General features: G+C 42.3%; 1 protein-coding gene across 1 annotated transcript in view; it reads right to left on the bottom strand.

Annotated features, from left to right (window-relative positions):
* ccdc175 (coiled-coil domain containing 175) overlaps nt 1-20,483 on the bottom strand; it is a 340,062-nt gene that overhangs the window by 153,703 nt on the left and 165,876 nt on the right. The window lies entirely within an intron of this gene.

Below are 20,483 nucleotides of genomic sequence, written 5' to 3'. Positions count from 1 at the left end.
TATTTCTGATGATTAATGTCATAGAAATTGAAGGAAACATAAGATAGTTAACAGAAAAACTTTGGGAGCAATTTTATGTGGGATGGAGTCATCAGAAAGATTGGCAGAAAGCAGAATCTGCACGTTTGAAAAGGAAAGTGGATAAATATTTGAAAACTGAAAACCTAAAAGCTGATGAAATGGAATAAAAAGTTCTGTGGGAAGAGATTCAGTCGAAACATAATCAGATGATCAAGTCAATAACCTATGTTGTAAGACACTGAGCAATCAGTGAGAATTGAATTAACCTTCTATAAATAAAATACATTGCTCTGAAAATGCATCATAATTTTTGCATTATCCTGTCCCTGGTAAATTGTTCTTTCTTTAATATTATCTTTTTCGCATTCTCTAGGTTCTTGGTAAATGGTGATGAGATTAATTTGGAGCTGCACATGATATGCTCATCGTCTATCTTGCTAATACTCACTGATCACCAAATGCTTGATGCTTTCAATCACTGCAATACGATGATATAGAACTAAGTAGCTCTGCATTTTAGAGGTACCTTCAAACATAGGTTAATCATTCACCACAAAACGCATCAATGTCAGTTTTGATTGTGGACACATAAAGAGTTAGTGGTGTTGGAGTTTTATTGAATCTCCCTTATAGGAGGACAAAGCAGTTCTCTCTGGCACTGCACTAATATTGGGTCTGCATAGAAAATCTAGGGAATCAGAGATCAGATCCTGCCAAAGCTCATGGATCTGAGGTGGAGTAGTTATGGTAAAATGAAAATATCTGACACAGTCTGAACAGTGAATAAGAACTTTTGTCATTTCAAATTTCCTTATGAATATGTTCATAACATTTCCTTTATCTTTCCTGAAACTAGAGCATTATTCTTTGCAATGTACGTAGGTTCACCAACGTGAGATCCCATCCGCGCATGTGCAGCCATTAAATCCGTTGACTTGTGAGGAGCAGCACGTGTTTTTGGCGTGGGAGCAAAAGCGCCAAATCAGTGGGGAATCGCAGTAGAGCGATCCCAAAAAAGAGCTAAATTAGTGGGCCTGCAGGAGCCCTGAGGGAGATCGCAGGAGAGCGAACCACAAAATGGAATCAAACCCCCGAATGAGCCCTCCGGAGAAGGAGGGGAGTGGTAAAAATTCTGGGAATGCAGGTGGGAGGTTCCTACGTCCCGATGAGGGGAGGCCCCAATGTAGCCCTCCTGAGGTGGAGGTGTACCGGAAAAGGTCCGGGACAACCGGCGGGAGGTTCCTGGGTTCCGACGAGGGGCTGGGGCAGAGGCAGGGTGGCAAGAGGAAGACCTCCAAGAAGAGCCCCCCCCCCCGTAGTGCTTCATTAGCCCCAAAAATGCAGTGGACCTGCCAGGGTGCAGTATCCCAGCTGAGGAGCAGCAAGGCTGATCTACCTCTGTTGGGGGTGGGATCAGGCAGCAGTAGTCTACCTTCGTTGAAGGTGGGTCCTGAGGCTGGCTGCACTGACCTAGCTTCGTTGAAGTTGGGGATTGCCAATAATAGCAGCGATGCCGATCTACCTCCGCTGGGGGTGGGATCAGGCGACAGAGATCTACTTTCGTTGAAGGTGGGGTCTAAGTCTCGCTGCATCAACCTGGTTTTGTGGAAGCTGGGGCCTCAAAAAGCAAGCAGTGATACCGTTACGCTGCTGCATGAGATGAGCTGCATGAGACAATTGGACTTCAGTATATCAGGTGGCCGTGAGGGGGAATACCCCACACAAGAGCAGAAAGGACCAGATTCAAACACAACGTGTAGCGAAGCTACCCACTCGACAGGTGAGAATAACCAGAAAAAGCCTGAAGGGCGTGGACTCTGCACGACAGGCACCTGTTCGATCAGGGCCCGAGAGTAAGGGCTGCCGGAGAGCAGAAGCCTTCACCAGCAACAAAATTGTAAGTCGTCTGGACAAATTGGAGGAACTGGTGATGGCCATGGTGAGCAGGTTTCCTACGCCATCAGAGCAGGGGGAGGACATTTATGATTATACACGGGAAGATGATGAAGGGCCGCTAATGGAGGCCAAGTCACCCAAATCCCCATACACTGCTCAGACCAGTCAGGACGAGCATATACCGGCTATTGCCGTGAAGTTTGCAGTTCCGAAGTGTATCGGCCAGCCACTAGAGGATGATATTGCGGGGTCTAATATATGTGGTGTCGAATGCTTTTCAGGAGACGGTACAAAAAAAATTGATCAAAAAGTACCCCTGCCCTGTTAACTGCCCTCTGTTGAAGGTGCCCAAGGTAAACCCCATGATATGGGACAATTTGAAGGTCCCAATAAGGGCAAAAGACATGAAATTGCAAAGACTACAGGAGTCACTGGTTAACGGTATCACTGCATTTACACAAAATGCTCTCACACAATTTATCAGAGACCCAAAAAGACACTCTAGGGCAAACACAACGCCCATACAAACTATGAATTGAAAGCCTTCAGGAAGGAGCTGATGAAACCCGACCTAAATGTAAGGTATGCTCATTTGTGCAGAACATCTAACCCTGTAACAAAATTTCTATTTGGTGACGATCTCATCAAACAGGTGAAAGATTTGAATGAGCATCAGAGGGCAATGGCTGGCATGGTCAGAGGTTCAAGATTTACCTGTATCACCAGTATGCGGGGGAATTTAAGCGGGTTATCTGAGGCGGTTTCCCACTCCAAGCGGCTACAGCCAGGTTTTTTTTAGGTCAACGCCCCCCGTGGAGACAGCGGCAGCAGAATTTTCCCACTCAAAGCAGAGGTGGGCCCAGAATGCACAAGCCCGCAGACAAGGTGGGTCGAGGAAATGAACGCAACACACTTACAGCTGAGCACTCTCAATAATTACAAGGCTTTAAAGGTTGGTGGTCGATTAATGCTATTCTATAATAGATGGTGTAATATTACCACTGATGCTTCTATTCAGCAGTCAGTAAAGAGGTATAAAATCAAATTTGATCCACGGAAATCCCCTCCAATAAGGAGGAAGGGTCTATATACATATATGCGCAGACCGTAACTGACGGAGGCTGAACATGCTGAAATCATGGTTTTAAAAAGGGAAAACGTTATTGAATGTTTTAGTCATGAAAAACATGAGTTTCTATCTAACATCTTCACATGATCCTTAAAAAGTAGTGGCACTAGATTGATACTGAATCTATTGGATCTTAACGAATATGTCTTGTACAGGCATTTTAAAATGGATAACATATACTCTGTGTTGCCTATATTATCTAAGGGCTATTACATGGTCTCAGTAGATTTGCAAGACATATTATTTGGTTGATCTGCCCACAGCACAGGAAGTTCTTAAAATTTTCCTGGAAGGGAGAGCTAGGCAGTATAAGGCTTTGCAGAATGGGCTGAGCTTGGCACCCAGGGCATTTTCAAAGTTACTGAAGCCGATGTTTGCCAGGTTCAGGAAAGGGGGGCCCATGGTAATGGGTTACCTAGACAATACTCTTTTCATGGTCAGATTGTTTGAAGAAACAAAAAGGGGAGTAGCAGCTACCTCGAGATTATTAAGCTATGTGGGGTTTCTTTATACATCCTGAGAAATCAGTGTCGGTGCCTATCAAGAGGTTAAAATTCCTTGGCTTCATTATTGTTGCAGAAGACATGAGACTTACCCTGCCAGAGGATAAAGCCACAGAGATCAGGACTGCCTGCAGAGGGCTCATGACAGAGTGTCGTCCCTCCATAAGAAAGGTGGCAAGGTTGATTGGGAAACTGGTGGCGGCTTTCCTGGTGGTACAACATGGCCTATTAAATTATAGGTTCCTGGAAAGAGACAAAATATCTGCTCTTAAGGCAGCCAGGGGACATTTTGACAGGCCCATGAGGCTAACTAGTGAGGCCAGATCCAACCTGGTATGGTAGATTGATCTTATCTCGCGAGCTTACGCGAGAATCGAGCTCAGAAAGGTGGACCTGGAGATCAGGTCAGACACCAGTGGTGAAGGTTGGGGAGCCACTAATCTAAAGGTCTCGACTGGGGGCAGATGGATGAACATATAGCTCAGGGAGGCCTCTAAATCAGGCAAATGCTAGTGGGGTTTCTAGCACTAAAGTCTTTCTGTGCGAGGAAAGCTGACGTTCATCTACTGCTGAGGTTAGATAACATTTCAGCTGTGGCCTACCTCAATAATATGGGAGGTCTTAAATCTCCTTCCTGTAACAGGTTAGCCATTGAGACTTGGCACTGGTGTATTTAGAGGAGCATTTGGGTTACTGCTGCCTACCTGCCAGGTCGGATCAACGCACAGGTGGATCTGCTGTCCAGAAATTTCAATGACAGCACTGAGTGTATCAGGGTAATAAATATTTTAAATGGCTAGCAGACACATTTGGAACACTAGAAATAGACTTATTTGCATCCAGGCTTAATGCCCAGGTTCTGAGGTTCATGTCCTGGCTGCCTGATCCCAAAGCGGAGGATCCCCCACTTGCCTTGGTGGCGAAGTGCCTGAATAAGATACAGGAAGACAGTGCCTCAGGATTCCTGGTAGTGCCTAATTGGCCTTCCCAATGTTGGTTCCCCTCATTCCTTAGGCTTATGGTGGGGACTCCACTGATATTCACGAAAAGCAGAGGTTTGCTAATCCAAAGATATCTCATCCATTGTCTCATTTAAGTCTGTTAGGTTGCAGGATCGACATAAACACTCTGTAGCCTATAACTCTGGACATCCTGTGGGCATCTTGGAGAAAGTCTACTCAGAAGCAGTGTGCTTCCTTTATGGGGAAATGGAAAAAGTGCTGTGCACAAATCGGATGGAATGAACAGTCAACCTCTATCAGAGGTGCACTGAGTTTTCTAACTGATATGTTCTATGTGCAGGGGGCCACTTACAGCGCAGTGAATACAGCAAAGAGTGCGTTGGTTGCTTTCTTGATGCTCCAGGACTCTGAGCATGTGATGATGAACCACCCCCTGATCAAAAGATTTATGAAAGGAGTGTTCCACTTGCATTCTCCAGTACGCCGATATATGGATATTTGGGAGGTAAAGATTGTTTTGGACTATTTAAGGCTACATCACCAACTTCCAGTTTGGATTTATGTAGCCTATCCCATAAGCTGATTATGCTGGTGGCCTTGATATCGGCCCAGAGGGTACAAACTTTGTCTCACATTCACATGGACTATATTCATTGGGAGGAGGATGGTGTAAGTATTCAAGTCACAGATATCTTGAAACAACAACCAAGGGAGAAATGGGACAGAATTTTCATTGTATGCATATGGGGAAGATGAAAGATTATGTGTGTTGGATTGCTTAAAAAGATATGTTGTATGTACAAAACATATTAGACTAAATGAGAAATACCTCTTTATATGTTATAAGAAACCGCATCAGCGGGCTACCCCCAGACGTTGGCCAGATGGCTGCAGGAGGTCATGAGAGGGGCTTCCAATCCATTTCTCTGCAGCAACATGCCCTCTTTTCTCCCTCCCTCTTTTCTCTTGTTTATAGATAAAGATGTTTTGGTTGCAATAAACTTGTTCAGTCACAGATTCGTGTTATGGTTGGTTCATTTAATTTAGCGCATTTAAGTTCAATGGTTTCTCCCCTCTGGACTGTAAAGGATGGGATCTCACGTTGACTCACCAACTCCCATTGCTCAAATAATAATCATCAAACTTTGCACAGTTAAGTTCTCGTTTAACTCTTCATTATATGTCAGTAAATCACTAAAATCTTTATTTAATCTTGTGATGAGATCTTGTCTTTCAAGCAAAACTTTCCACCGTCACCCCCTTTCACTGCATGCCAGTTAAATGTTCCTTACCACATCAAATGAAGTGTGATATTGCCGAGCAGCCTCCAGAGCAAGAACACTGCACACTTCTGTGTTAATACAGAAAAATGACAATATCCACAGTGCAGGCACATAAAAGCTGAACATGTTATGACCTCTATGAAGAACCATTATTACAGAATTATTCAACCACCAGGATGCTACAAAGTAAAACAAATAAATTGTAGTTCTCTTTTGTGAATTAATTACGAGATTATTAGGCTTGCATCATTTTCTTTATCTTACTATTTCTGTGCAAGATGAGCAATCATGATATTGCCAATAAAGATTCTCGGGTACAGTTTCAAACTTATTGTCATTTGTATCAAGGTGACGAAGGGCTCAGGCCCAAATGTTATTTATATCCCTTTGCTTCTGTTAGACGCTGTGTGACCTGCTGAGTTTCTTGAACACTTTTGTATATTGAGCTTTTCTTTGAGGATAACTTGTTCACGAATGAGTTCTGTGGATTTGGAGGTGGGTGGATCATGAAGGTGCTTCAGGTGGGGGGGGGGAGAAGTCATCAAGTATATTGTCATCTGATTGCACAAGTACAACCTGACAAAACTGCGCTCTCCAGTCCTCGGTGCAAAACATGCACGAGCAGACATAACAAACATAAAGACAATACATATGCAGGACGTATTCATATGTTCAAATAAATATTGTTTCGTAATTTGAGGGTCTCGGATGGTCAGTGCGAGTGGTTCCTTTGGCCATTCAGCATTCTCACTGCCCATGGAAAGAAGCAGTTCCTTCACCTCGTGGTGCTGGCTGTGATACTCTTGTATCTCTTTCCTGACAGCAGCAACTGAAACATGCTGTTGAAGGGTGGAAGGGGTCCTCAATGATTTTTGCACACCCTCTTCGTACAACAAATCCCCCAAGATCATGTCAACGATGAGGAGAGAGACTCCAGTGATCATCTCTGTCACCCTTATGGTCCTGTGGATTTGACCTCCAATCCATTTCTCTGCAGCAACCATACCACGCTGTGATGCAGCCGGCCAGGACACTCTCGATAGAGTTCCTGTGGAAAGTTGACATAATGGTGGCTGGTATCCTTGCCTGCTTCAGTCTTCTCAGGAAGTGCAGTCACCATTGTGACTTTCTGACAAGTGAGATGCTGTGTATCCATGATAGGTCACTAGCTAAGTGAACTCCAAGGAACTTGGTGCTCTTCACTCTCTCTACTAGAGATATTAATGTATCATGGGGAGGGTGGTCATTCTTGGTCCTCCTGAAGCCCACAGTCTTTTCCTTTGGCTTGTCCATGTTGAGATCTAGGTTGTATCATGAGATTTTCCACCTCTTCTCTGGAGTGTGACTCATCGTTGTTGCTGATGAGGTCAACTACTGTTGTAACATTTGCAAACACACACCCTGTAGCTCTATTGTGGTGAAATGCTTTGAGAGGATGGCCATAGCCAGAATTAAGTAAAGGTCTGGACCCAGTCCAATTTGCTGCACTGCAGACAATATCCCTGGCTCTCCACTCAGCTCTGGATTACCTAGACAATAGCAACTCATACATAGAGATGCTCTTCATTGACTACAGCTCATGCTTCAACACCATTATACTTCACGAGGGAGTTTGAGGAGGAGGTTGATAAATATCTAATTAGACTGAGTATCAAGGGATATGGGAAAAAGGCAGGAAATTGGAACTAGATGTGAGAATGGTTTGGCTCATGGTTGTGTGGCAGAACAGACTCGATGGGCCAAATGGCCCATTTCTATTCCTTTATCTCACAATTATTCTCTCAGGGCCGGTCAACGAGCTCCAACCCCTGGGCCTCTACAGCCCACTCTGCAACCAGATCCTTAACTTCCTCATTAGAAGACCACAGGCAGTACAAATTGGAAACAATGACTCCTCCTCACTGTCAACATTGGCACACCTCAAGGATGCATACTTAGCCCACTGCTCTATACACATGACTGTAGGGCTAGGCACAATTCAGATGCTATCTGCAAATTTGCTGCTGTCACTACGGTTTTCTGCAGAATCACATACGGCAATAAGAAAGTGTACAGGAGGGAAATAGATCAGCTACTTGAGTGGTCAATATCCCTGGCTCTCCACTCAGCTCTGGATTACCTAGACAATAGCAACTCATACATAGAGATGCTCTTCATCGACTACAGCTCATGCTTCAACACCATTATACTTCATGAGGGAGTTTGAGGAGGAGGTTGATAAATATCTAATTACAACAGTAATCTTGCACTTAATATTCGCAAAATCAAGGAGATGATCATGTACTTCAGGAGGAAATCAGGAGAAAATGAACCAGTCGTCATCGAGGGGTTAGCAACAGAGAGGGTCAAGAACTTCAAATTCCTCCATGTCAACATCTCTGAGGATCTGACCTGGAGCCTCCATGTCGATGCAATCAAAGTACAGCCAGTGGCTATACTTTGTGAGGAGATTAGGTATGTCACTGTAGATTCCTAAAAACTTCTACAGTGTACTATGGAGAGTATTCTGTATGGTTGTATCACTGTCTGGTACAGAGGTGCTAATGCTGAGGACTGGAAAAAAGCTCCATAGGGTCGTTAACTAGGCCTGCGACATTATGGGCATGAGTCTTCACTCCACTGAAGACATATACAAGAAAGCAGCCTCTATCCTCAAGGACCCCCACCATGTCCTCTTCACTCTGTTCCCATCGCAAAAAAGGTACAGAAACTGAAGATGAGCATTTAGTAGCACAAGGACAGCTTCTTCCCCTCTGCCATTGGATTTCTGACTGATCAATGAACCACAAACATAACCTCACTTTGTCTCTTCCTTTTCTTACACTATTTTATTTTGAAATGTGGTTTATAGAAATGTTTGCACTGTGCTAATGAGGTGTACCAGTCCTCAGTGTGACGGTGCTCGACACTCTGCTACGAACATTGTCAGACTGTGGTCTTTCCTTTGAGAAGTCCAGAATTCAGTTACTGAGAGGGGTGTTGAGTCCCAGAGAGGATAACTTCTCCACCAACCTCTGCCGAATGTTCATATTAAACACTGAGCTGAAGTCAATAAAAGGCAGCCTGGTGTATGAGGTATCATTTTACAGGTGAGTCAAGACTGAGTGAAGGGACAAGGCTATAGCATCATCTTTGGAATGGCAAATTGAAATGGTCCAGTGTCTCTGCAAGATGTACTTTGATGCACTGAGCCAACAGACAATCAAAGCTTTTCATGATTATGGAGGTCAGTGCCTCTGAGCTGTAGTCATTGATGCCTGCAACTATCAGCCTCTTGGGTATCGGGATGATGGTGGTGTCTTGAACCCCAAGGGAATTATGGACTGCTGCAGTGAGGTGTTGAAGATGTCTGTGAAGACCTCCGTCAATTGGTCTGCGCAGTCCTTCAGTACTCTAACAGGTACGTTGTCTGGTCCTGCTGCCTTGTGCGAGTTCACCTTGGATAGGGTTCTCCTCACATCAGCTGTGGCTATGCAGGGGGCCTGTTCATCAGGATGGCATGGAGCTTTCTTCAGGGCCATCTGGTTCTTCTCAAACTGTGCAAAGATGTTCAGCCTGTTACTGATACTTGATATTCCTAATAAAGATTCTTGCTTACAGTTTCAAACTTGTTGTCATGTGTATCAAAGAGATGAATGGCTCAGGCCCAAAATGTTGGTTAGATCTCTTTGCTTCCAATAGATGCTGTGTAACCTGGCGTGTTTCCCCAGCACTTTTGTGTATTGAGCTTTTCTGAGGATGATTTTCTCCTGATCGAATTCTGTGGATTTCAAAATGGATAATGTAGCTCTGTTTCACGTGGACGGAGGAAATATGAAGATCCCCATGAAGATACTTCAGATTCCCATGCTTTCCTCTCTACTGAATTGTTCATGGGCCAGAGATTTCCATGATTCAGTGAGGACATTTATTGCATCTTATTAGGGAAGCTTTGAGAACACTCTTGTTTTATTTTCTCTGCCATCTACTGTATGTAATCTCTTGCCATGATGGTGCTTGATGTAGAGTGCCTGTTTTTCGAGTCAAGTTCTGGGCATGTGAGCATTGTGAGCCCGGAGTCTGATGAAGTTGGCCTTTGAGACGACATTTACACTGGTTTACATATCCAGCCAATGGACTTGGCCAATTCAAATAGTTATACAGAAGGACTGAATATTCAAATCATATCTGATTAGTCAGGTCAACCATGAGCTTCAAGGTTGAGATTGATGAAACCAGGGTTCCAACAAAGCAGGAAATATGCTTGTTTTGCAACACAAAATATATTCTCAGAATCAATTCTTGGCCAAATTAACTTCAATATTGTATTTTCACTGCAACAGTTATTCCAGAAAATAATGCAATTTATGCAGTATTTAGCTTCACAGTAAGATTTTATTTGATTTGAAGCAGGAGTTATTTTTCAGTCTTATTTTAGCTAGCTTGATCTCAACAGATTAAAAAGTTAGTCAATGAGCAGTAAGTTGTTGTGTGATTTGGCACATTTGTTTTCAGAGGGTAACAGTCATTCTGAAAAGATAATGGTTAATTTGTTGGGGTTGTCCATACTTCAGTACTCAGAGTATACAGTTTGGTTCAGGCCTCCACATCCAGGCTGAGTTAGAAGCTTTCCATGATCCAGCTTTCTATATGCTGAGGATATTCAAATGTTCCTCTAGAAACTTTTAAATGTTGTCAGTGTCTCCATCCTTCTCTCAGGAAATGCATTCTTGGTACTCACCAGTGTTAAAATAATCACCCTCCGATTCCCTTTGAATCTCTTTCTCCTTATCCTAAATTTTTGTACTATGGTTTTATTTTTCTCACTGATATGAGGAAACAATCTCTATAGGCTACCCTATCTATAATCACTCAGTAGCTCAACTGGAATCTCTCTTAACCTCCTCCACTCTGGGGAAACTGACTTAGCTTCTCAATCTCTTGTAAAAACTAAAACACTCCATCTGAGGCAACATCCCAGTGAATCTCTTCTGAACCCTCCCCAGAGCTGACACACATTCCTATATTGTGATCAGAAATGTCTGCAGTATTCAGCCAAGATTTGACCAATGTTTTGTAAAGCTGGAGCATCTGACTAACCTGAATAGTGAAGACCAGTATCCCATGTGCCTTCTTAAGCAAGTTATCAACCTTCAAGAATCTTAGGATTTGTATATCAAGGCCCCTCATTCCTCAATATTCCCTAGGACTTTGCCATTCACGATGTGTCCTAGCTTCATTAATATATGCATAACCTCATATTTATCTGTATGACATTTCATCTGCCATTTCTCAGCCCACCACCAATACATTAATAGCTCTCAGTGGCCTAACACTACCCTGCACATTATCAATAACTACACAGATCTTGGTGCCACTCCTACATCCACATCATTTGTGCTTTTCACAAACAACAAGATTTCAGCACAGTTCCCCATGGAACATATTAATTACAGGAATTCAAATCAAAACAGTCCCATAGCATCACCTATAGCAAGCCAATTTTGGGTCCAATTTATCAACGTGCTGTAAATCCCATTGTCCCTGACCTTTTGGACCATTTTCCTACGTGGTACTTATCTATGTAAACCACATCCATTGCCCTGCCTTCTGAATACACTGTTATCTCTGCAAACATTTAATCATATTGCATGTTGGCTGTCTTTGATTAGTCTCTGACCCTAATGCAATCATTAATCCTGTGCTTCAGAATTTATTTCAGTAATACCCCTGCTTCTGATGTTCAGCTCACAGGGCTGCATTTACTAGACTTTAACTTGATAACCATCTTGAAAAAGGGAATAAAATTTTCTGTCCTCCAGCCATCTGATACCTCATATATGGCTTATGAAGACTTCAATGTTACCTCTGGTCTTTTGTACTGTGTCTCTTATTAACACACTTCAGGATTCCTGATGTTTTCTTCCTGAAATTTATTGCCTTTATTCCTTTTAACTGATGTCTTTAAATAATTGTGTGTAAATAATACCCACCCAATGCTCAAGTTTCTCTGCTCTTGGTTTCCTTTCAATATTTTACATTTGTTCTCCTTTGTTCGCTGTGGTGAACACTCATGCTGTACACTCATTTATCTGGCTCTGTCAAGTTCTCTGATGTACCCATGGATCCTCCCTATTGACCTTGTATAAAGGCTCCAACACCATAACCCCTCCCCGGAAAGCCTGGGTCACAGCAAAGGATGACCTTCAAGTTTATTGTAAATAAAAAAACCTATTGTCTGTAACTCCAATCTTGAGTTATTGATAGCGCATCATTCCCAATCATTGGATGAGCCTTGAGATGGATACGAAAGAGGGGAAAAGATAAAAAGTAAAACAGAGCAGATAAAGTTTCAGTTCACAACCAATACAAAAAGCAACAAAATTATGCTTCAGTTTCTCCATGATTGAAATCCAGTTCCTCGTGGTTAATTTTCTAGATTAATATAAACTCTCCTTGTCAAATTCCACATTTGGGTTTTGTGGAACACTGAACAACTTTCCATTTGTTAAACTAAAAATTCTAGTGATCTTCAAAAGCAGAAATTCAACTCCAAAAAAGTGAAAAGTAATTTCATTCCAAAATAACTTCTCACAGTTATATTTCAATTCCCATTTAATAAAAATGTCTCAAAAATATATTCCAATCAATGTGCCACACAGTTTATTTTATTGCTTATTTACATATTGTTTTACTTGAAGATAACATTCTCAGCTCCAGCTTGGTACTCAATAATTACTGTACAATTTATAATAACTAGGTGCAGAATTTCATTGGAGAATGGCATTCTGGTAGCAGAAGCTAAATATCCTTTCAGATGAGAAAAGAAAATTATGATTATCAAAAATGAGAAAAAAGTAAGACTTGTTCGCATTGAGCTAAAGCTACTAATGCAGACAGAGCAACAAAGGAACTAAATGATAATTAATAAGGCTGGGGAAAAGAAAATCAATTTGCAAATGTTTAGTTCATTTATGATGCTGTGTGGTAACTGTACTGTTGCAGTAATTTACATTATTATATTAAATTAGTATCAAGCTAAGGCATTTTCAGTAATTGCTATTGCATGCAAGGTTGAAATTAAATGTTGAAGGTACCCAACTATGAGACTATAATTTATATTGCAAGTATAAGGGAATGTAAAAACATATCTGTCTACAATTAGATCGCAGATTTAATATCAGTATCAGATGACACTTCTGACACTTCTACATTTTAGGCTAAGGATGCGAAGGTCCCTGGAGAGATTAAATAAAGGATTGAATGGTACCTCAGAGTTCTTGTTCAATATTTACTTATAAAGCATGGATGTTGCCACTGTACTCTGAATATTCCTAATCTGCCCTCATTACTTTAAAAACCCCTAATGATCTAGTCTCCGAGGTGGTGAATTTAGAGGTTTCAGTGCAATCTATGAGAAGAAATTTCCTTGACTGTTATTTTTAAAATCTTACTTCTCAAGAATCTCCCATTTGTGGGGATTGGATGTAATATCTCCAAATTTGCAGATGCCACTAAGCTAGGAGGGGTTGTGTGCACGGATGAGGGGGTCAGGAAGCTCCAGTGTGATTTGGATAAATTGAGGGACTGGGCAGATACATGGGAAATGCACTACAATGTGGATAAATGTGAGGTTATCCACTTTGATAATACAAACCGGAGGGCAGATTACTATTTGAATGGCAATAGATTAAGAGATGGGGAAGTGCAGAGAGACCTAGGGGTACTTGTACACCAGTCTCTGAAGGCGAGCATGCAGGTACAGCAGGCGGTTAAAAAGGCAAATGGTATGTTGGCCTTCATATCAAGAGGGTTTGAGTATAGGAACAAGGATACCTTACTGCAGCTGTACAGGGCCTTGGTGAGACCCCACCTGGAGTACTGTGTGCAGTTTTGGTCACCTTATCTAAGGAAGGATGTTCTTGCAATGGAGGGAGTGCAGAGGCGATTCACCAGGCTGATACCTGGAATGGCAGGATTGACTTATGAGGAAAGATTGCGCAAATTGGGATTGTACTCGCTGGAGTTTAGAAGATTGAGAGGGGATCTCATAGAGACCTATAAAATTCTGGCAGGACTGGACAGAATGGATGCAGATGGGATGTTTCCAATGATGGGAAAATCCAGAACCCGGGGCCATGGTTTGAGGATAATAGGCAAACCATTTAGGACCGAGATGAGGAGGAATTTCTTTACCCAGAGGGTGGTGAATCTGTGGAATTCATTGCCACAGAGGGCAGTAGAGGCAGGTTCATTAAATATATTTAAGAGGGAATTAGATATAGTTCTTCAGTATAAGGGTATTAAAGGTTACGGAGAGAAGGCGGGGACGGGGTACTGAACTTTAAGATCAGCCATGATCTCGTTGAATGGCGGAGCAGGCTCGAAGGGTCGAATGACCTACTCCTGCTCCTATCTTCTATGTTTCTATGATCTCGACATTTGTCATACCATAGCCCTCTAGGATTTCAATAAGATCACCTGTCCACTTCTAAACTCCAAATAATAATACACATCTGATCAGGCATTATGGAGACCCAAAAGACTACAGAAGCTGGATATCCAGAGCAAAAATCAAACTGCCAGAGGACCTCTGTGAAGCAGGCAGCACCTGTGGAGGCAAAGGGATGGCCAACATTTCAGATCGAGACCCTGCATCAGGATTGTGCACTAATAGCCAGTATAAAGAAATGAGAAATAGGATACAAAACATCTATTGGTGAGATGTGGTGAAAGTTCTTCATGAATGGTATAATTTTTCAAATGAAAGGAAGAATGCCCCTCAGCGCAGGTCAAGGACAAGTATATATTTACTTGTACTGGCACCATGTTAACATAAGTTTATTATCAACATGTAATGCCTGTGTAAACTATTTCACATGTTAGCATACTAAAATTTATTTAATATTTTAAAAGTACATTTTCATTCTGTAAGATTTATTATTTATGGCTTGCACAGAGTATCAAATGAGTTGTAGTCATTCATATTGATTTATTAAAAGTCAATAATGCTTGCAATGTAAGAAAAACTACTTTAAATATTATGATTCATTACATTTATTATTAAAAGAATATTAATAACTTTTAAAAAATAATTTGGTAACTTTATATCCACCAAAGCACAAAATTTATTTGGACTGAAATTTTAATGATAATTTATCAAAATCATTGGTATGTGTAAATGGCTAAAAGCTGTTCTAAAGTTCTTCTGAAAGATACTCAGACATGTTTAAGACAGAAGCAAATTAAATCAACAAAAATAAAAAGGAAGTTTTTAAAAAAGTAATATCTAAAAGATTAAACCAGTATAATTATATAAAAAAAAACAATTTACTTTCCCTATTGCACCCCAATCTGACTCATATAATCTCCAGTGAAATCAGTGAGGATTTAAAATCAATATTGAAACTTTCCTTAAATTTAATACTTCCGTTTTAATTGTCCCTATTACATTCAGAATCATTTGGCTAAACCCAGCAAGACTCAGTCCCAGATCTCATATGAAAATGCAAGGACGTACATTTCTATAAATGTCCCCTAACTATGCAAGGATGTTTTGAGACTCACTTGGAGTGTTGTGCTCAGTTTTGGTCACCTGGTTAAGGGAAAGATATCATTAGGTTGGAAAGGATTCACAAGAATGTTACTAGGACCAGTAGGCTTGAATTATAAGTAGAGGGTGGATCTGGAACGTAGAGGGTGACTTGACTGACATTTATAAAATAATGAGGGAACAGACAAGGCAAATAGCCATGATCTTTTTCCCAGGGTAATATAACCAAAAAAATAGTCTGCATAGATTTAAGATAAGAGAAGAAAGATATAGAAGTGACTTTATATGCCTCATTTTCACACAGAGGGTGGTGCCAGAGGAAGTTGCAGAAATGAGTATAATTGCAAAGTTTAAAAGACATGTAGAGAGGTACATGGACTGAATTGGGAGCAGCTTGGATAGACAGCTTGGTCACCATTGACAACTTGGGCTGAGGATCTGATCCATACTGTGGAACTCTATGACTAAATGTAAGTAAACATTAAACATAGAAACATAGAAGATAGGAGCAGGAGTAGGTCATTCGACCCTTCGAGCCTGCTCCGCCATTCAACGATATCAAGGCTGATCTTAAAGTTCAGTACCCCGTCCCCGCCTTCTCTCCGTAACCTTTAATACCCTTATACTGAAGAAATAGATCTAATTCCCTCTTAAATAGATTTAATGAACCTGCCTCTACTGCCCTCTGTGGCAATGAATTCCACAGATTCACCACCCTCTGGGTAAAGAAATTCCTCATCATCTCAGTCCTAAATGGTTTGCCTATTATCCTCCAACCATGGCCCCGGGTTCTGGATTTTCCCATCATTGGAAACATCCCATCTGCATCCATTCTGTCCAGTCCTGCCAGAATTTTATAGGTCTCTATGAGATCCCCTCTCAATCTTCTAAACTCCAGCGAGTACAATCCCAATTTGCGCAATCTTTCCTCATAAGTCATTCCTGCCATTCCAGGTATCAGCCTGGTGAATCGCCTCTGCACTCCCTCCATTGCAAGAACATCCTTCCTTAGATAAGGTGACCAAAACTGCACACAGTACTCCAGGTGGGGTCTCACCAAGGCCCTGTACAGCTGCAGTAAGGTATCCTTGTTCCTATACTCAAACCCTCTTGATATGAAGGCCAACATACCATTTGCCTTTTTAACCGCCTGCTGTACCTGCATGCTCGCCTTCAGAGACTGGTGTACAAGTACCCCTAGGTCTCTCTGCACTTCCCCATTTCTTAATCTATTGCCATTCAAATAGTAATCTGCCCTCCGGTTTGTATTACCAAAGTGGATAACCTCACATTGATCCACATTGTAGTGCATTTCCCATGTATCTGCCCAGTCCCTCAATTTATCCAAATCACACGAGAGCTTCCTGACCCCCTCTTCCGTGCACACAACCCCTCCTAGCTTAGTGTCATCTGCAAATTTGGAGATATTACATCCAATCCCCTCATCCAGATCATTAATGTAAATTGTGAACAGCTGTGGTCTCAGTACAGATCCCTGTGGCACCCCACTGGTCACCGCCTGCCACTCAGAAAACGAGCCATTTATCCCAACTCTCTGTCTTCTACCTGCCAGCCAGTTCTCAATCCACACCAATACTTTTCCCCCAATTCCATGAGCCTTGATTTTGGAAGCCAGTCTTTTATGCGGGACCTTATCGAAGGCCTTTTGGAAATCCAGGTACACCATATCCACTGGCTCTCCCCCATCTATTTTACCTGTCACCATCTCAAAGAATTGTTAGTGTTGTGATGACAATAGCTTCTTAAAATAAAAAAAAGGCAGTGGGAATCAGCCAGGTAATTATGTAATTGATTCTTAAAATAAATGGAGCAGAAGTTTGTGGGGTAAAAAAAAACAATGATGCAGGATTAATCTACATTTGGTGGGATATATTGATTGACAATTTAATTAAGTTTTTTGAGGTATTAACAAGATATATTAATGAGTACAGGGTGATTGATGTGGTTTAAATGGACTACAGTAAGGCTTCCACTTAGAAGGTTGATCCAAAAGGTTACATTCCATGATTAAAGTTGGCTTGGTAATGGGAGACAGAGAATTAGTCAGATACAGCAATGAGCTCTCCGAACCCTTCTCCATTCACAACGGCATGAAGGAAAGCTGCGTCCTCGCACCAACCCTCTTTACTATCTTCTTCAGCATGATGCTGCATGAAAGACCTCAACAATGAAGACGCTGTTTACATCCGGTACCGCACGGATGGCAGTCTCTTCAATCTGAGGCACCTGCAAGCTCACCTCAAGACACAAGAGCAACTTGTCCATGAACTACTCTTTGCAGATGATGCCACTTTAGTTGCCCATTCAGAGCCAGCTCTCCAGCGCATGACGTCCTGTTTTGCAGAAACTGCCAAAATGTTTGGCCTGGAAGTCAGCCTGAAGAAAACTGAGGTCCTCCATCAGCCAGCTCCCCACCAAGACCACCAGCCCCCCCCACATCTCCATCGGGCACACAGAACTCAAAACGGTCAACCAGTTTACCTACCTCGGCTGCATCATTTCATCTGATGCAAGGATCGACAAAGAGATAGACTACAGACTCGCCAAGGCAAATAGCGCCTTTGGAAGACTACACAAAAGAGTCTGGAAAAACAACCACCTGATGAAACACACAAAGATCAGCGTGTACAGAGCCGTTGTCATACCCACGCTCCTGTTCGGCTCCGAATCATGGGTCCTCTACCAACATCAGCGCTTCCATCAGCGCTATCTCCGCACCATCCTCAACATTCATTGGAATGACTTCATCACCAACATCGAAGTACTCGAGCTGGGAGAGTCCGCAAGCTTCGAATCCATGCTGCTAAAGACCCAACTGCTCTGGGTGGGTCACGTCTCCAGAACGGAGGACCATCGCCTTCCCAAGATCGTGTTATATGGTGAGCTCTCCACTGGCCACCGAGACAGAGGTGCATCAAAGAAGAGGTACAAGGACTGCTTAAAGAAATCTCTTGGTGCCTGCCACATTGACCACCGCCAGTGGGCTGATATCGCCTCCAATCGTGCATCTTGGCGCCTCACAGTTCAGCGGCAGCAACCTCCTTTGAAGAAGACCGCAGAGCCCACCTGACTGACAAAAGACAAAGGAGGAAAAACCCAACACCCAACCCCAACCAACCAATTTTCCTTTGCAACCGCTGCAACCGTCCCTGCCTGTCCCGCATCGGACTTGTCAGTCACCAACAAACCTGCAGCAGACGTGGACATACGCATCCATAAATCTTCATCCACAAAGCCAAGCCAAAGAAAGAAAGAATTATGGTGGGAATCATTTTTGAGATGAGAAATCTGTGACCAGTGGTGGAGCACTACTGTCAGGATTGTTCCTGTTTTCCATATCTATTAATGATTTAGATATGGATGTAGAAATTTTACATTTGCAAATGACATGAAAATTGGTAGTGTTGTTGATAGAGAGAAGGATAGTCTCATGTTATAGAATAATATTAGTCCACTGCTAAATTGGGCAGAGAAATGGCAGATGCAATTTAATCCTGATCAGAGGAAATTCATGCATTTTAGGAGATTTACAATGGTAGGACAAGCACTGTGATGGTAAAGGCAGAAAGAGTATAATTTCACATATCCCAAAAGCATTATCCCCTCAGTGCTGGTCAAGAAGCTACAAAGTCTAGGCCTCTGTACCCCCTTCTGCAACTGGATCCTTGACTTTCTCATCAGAAGACGACAGTCAGTACGAATTGGAAAAAACATCTCCTCCTCATTGATTATCAACACAGGCGCACCCCATGGATGTGTGCTTAGCCCACTGCTCTACTCATTATACATTCATGACTGTGTGGCCAGGCACATTTCCAAAGCCATCTACAAATTTGCCGATGACACCACAGTTGTCATAAAAATCACAAACTGCAATGAGGAAGCGTACAGGAGGGAGATAGATCAGTTCATTGAATGGTGTAACAACAATAACCTTGCGCTCAACATCAGCAAAACCAAGGAGATGATTGTGGACTTCAGGAGGAAGTCAGTGGAACAGGTCCAGGGCTCAGTAGTGGAGAGGGTCAAGAACATCAAATTCCTGAGTGCCAACATCTCCGAGGATCTGTCCTGAGGCCTCCACCTTGGTCCAATCATGAAGAAGGCTCACCAGCAGCTATAATTTGTGAGGTATCTAAGGAGATTCAGTATGTCACTGAAGACTCTTATAAACTTCTACAGGTGTACCATGGAGAGCATTCTAGCTGGTTGCATCACTGCGTGGTATGAAGGTGCCAACTCTCTAGATAAGAATAAACTCCAGAGGTTGTTAACTCAGCCTGTGACATCACAGGGACCAGACTTCACTCCGTCGAGGACATGTAAATGAGGCGGTGTCTTAAAAAAGCAGCCTCTATCCAGAAAGAACCCCCCCCCCCCCCAACCCAGACCATACCCTCTTCACTCTGCTACCATCAGGAAAAAGATACAGGACCATAAAGACGAGCACTCAACAGCACAAGGACTGCTTCTTCCCCGCTGCCATCAAATTCCTGAATAATCAATGAACCAAAGACACGGCCTTACTTTTCATGCACTGTTATTTTTATATAGTAATGTTGTAAGGTGGTTCTAATATGAATGTTTGCACTATGACGCTTCCCCAAAACACCAAACTTCATGACAATAAATTCTGATTTTGAGCTGGCAGTAGCAGTGGTTAAGGTGGTGAAGAAGGCATTTGGGGACATTAGTTCTGATACAACAGTATGAAGATCATAGGTAGAACTTCAGAATTTTAATGAGGCTACAGTTGAAACATTGTCTGCAGTTCTGATGCCATACCTTAGGCAGGTCCTGATTGAACTGGAGGGGATGTTGTCTGGGATGGAGCATTTGAGGAGAGACTTGATATGCTGGGCTTGTTTTCTTTGGAGAACACAAGGCTGAGGGGAGAGCTGACAGTAATAGACAAAATTATATGGAGCATGGATCAATTAAAAAAAAACTTTCCCTCACAACTTAAATGTCTAAATCCAGAGGGTTTAGGTTTAAGGTGAAGAATAAGAGGAGTTCTGATGAAATAAAAAATAATCTAGGGGATGGTTTCAAATCTGGAGCACACTGCCTAAGAAATAGGAATTTTTAAAAATCTCTCTGCATGAGCCTTTGAATGATCATGGGATTGATGGCAAT

Source organism: Narcine bancroftii, chromosome 2, assembly GCF_036971445.1.
Source record: "Narcine bancroftii isolate sNarBan1 chromosome 2, sNarBan1.hap1, whole genome shotgun sequence".
NCBI classification, from domain to species: domain Eukaryota; kingdom Metazoa; phylum Chordata; class Chondrichthyes; order Torpediniformes; family Narcinidae; genus Narcine; species Narcine bancroftii.
The sequence above is the reverse complement of the archived record's forward strand: the minus strand, read 5'-3'. Positions and strand labels throughout refer to the sequence as shown.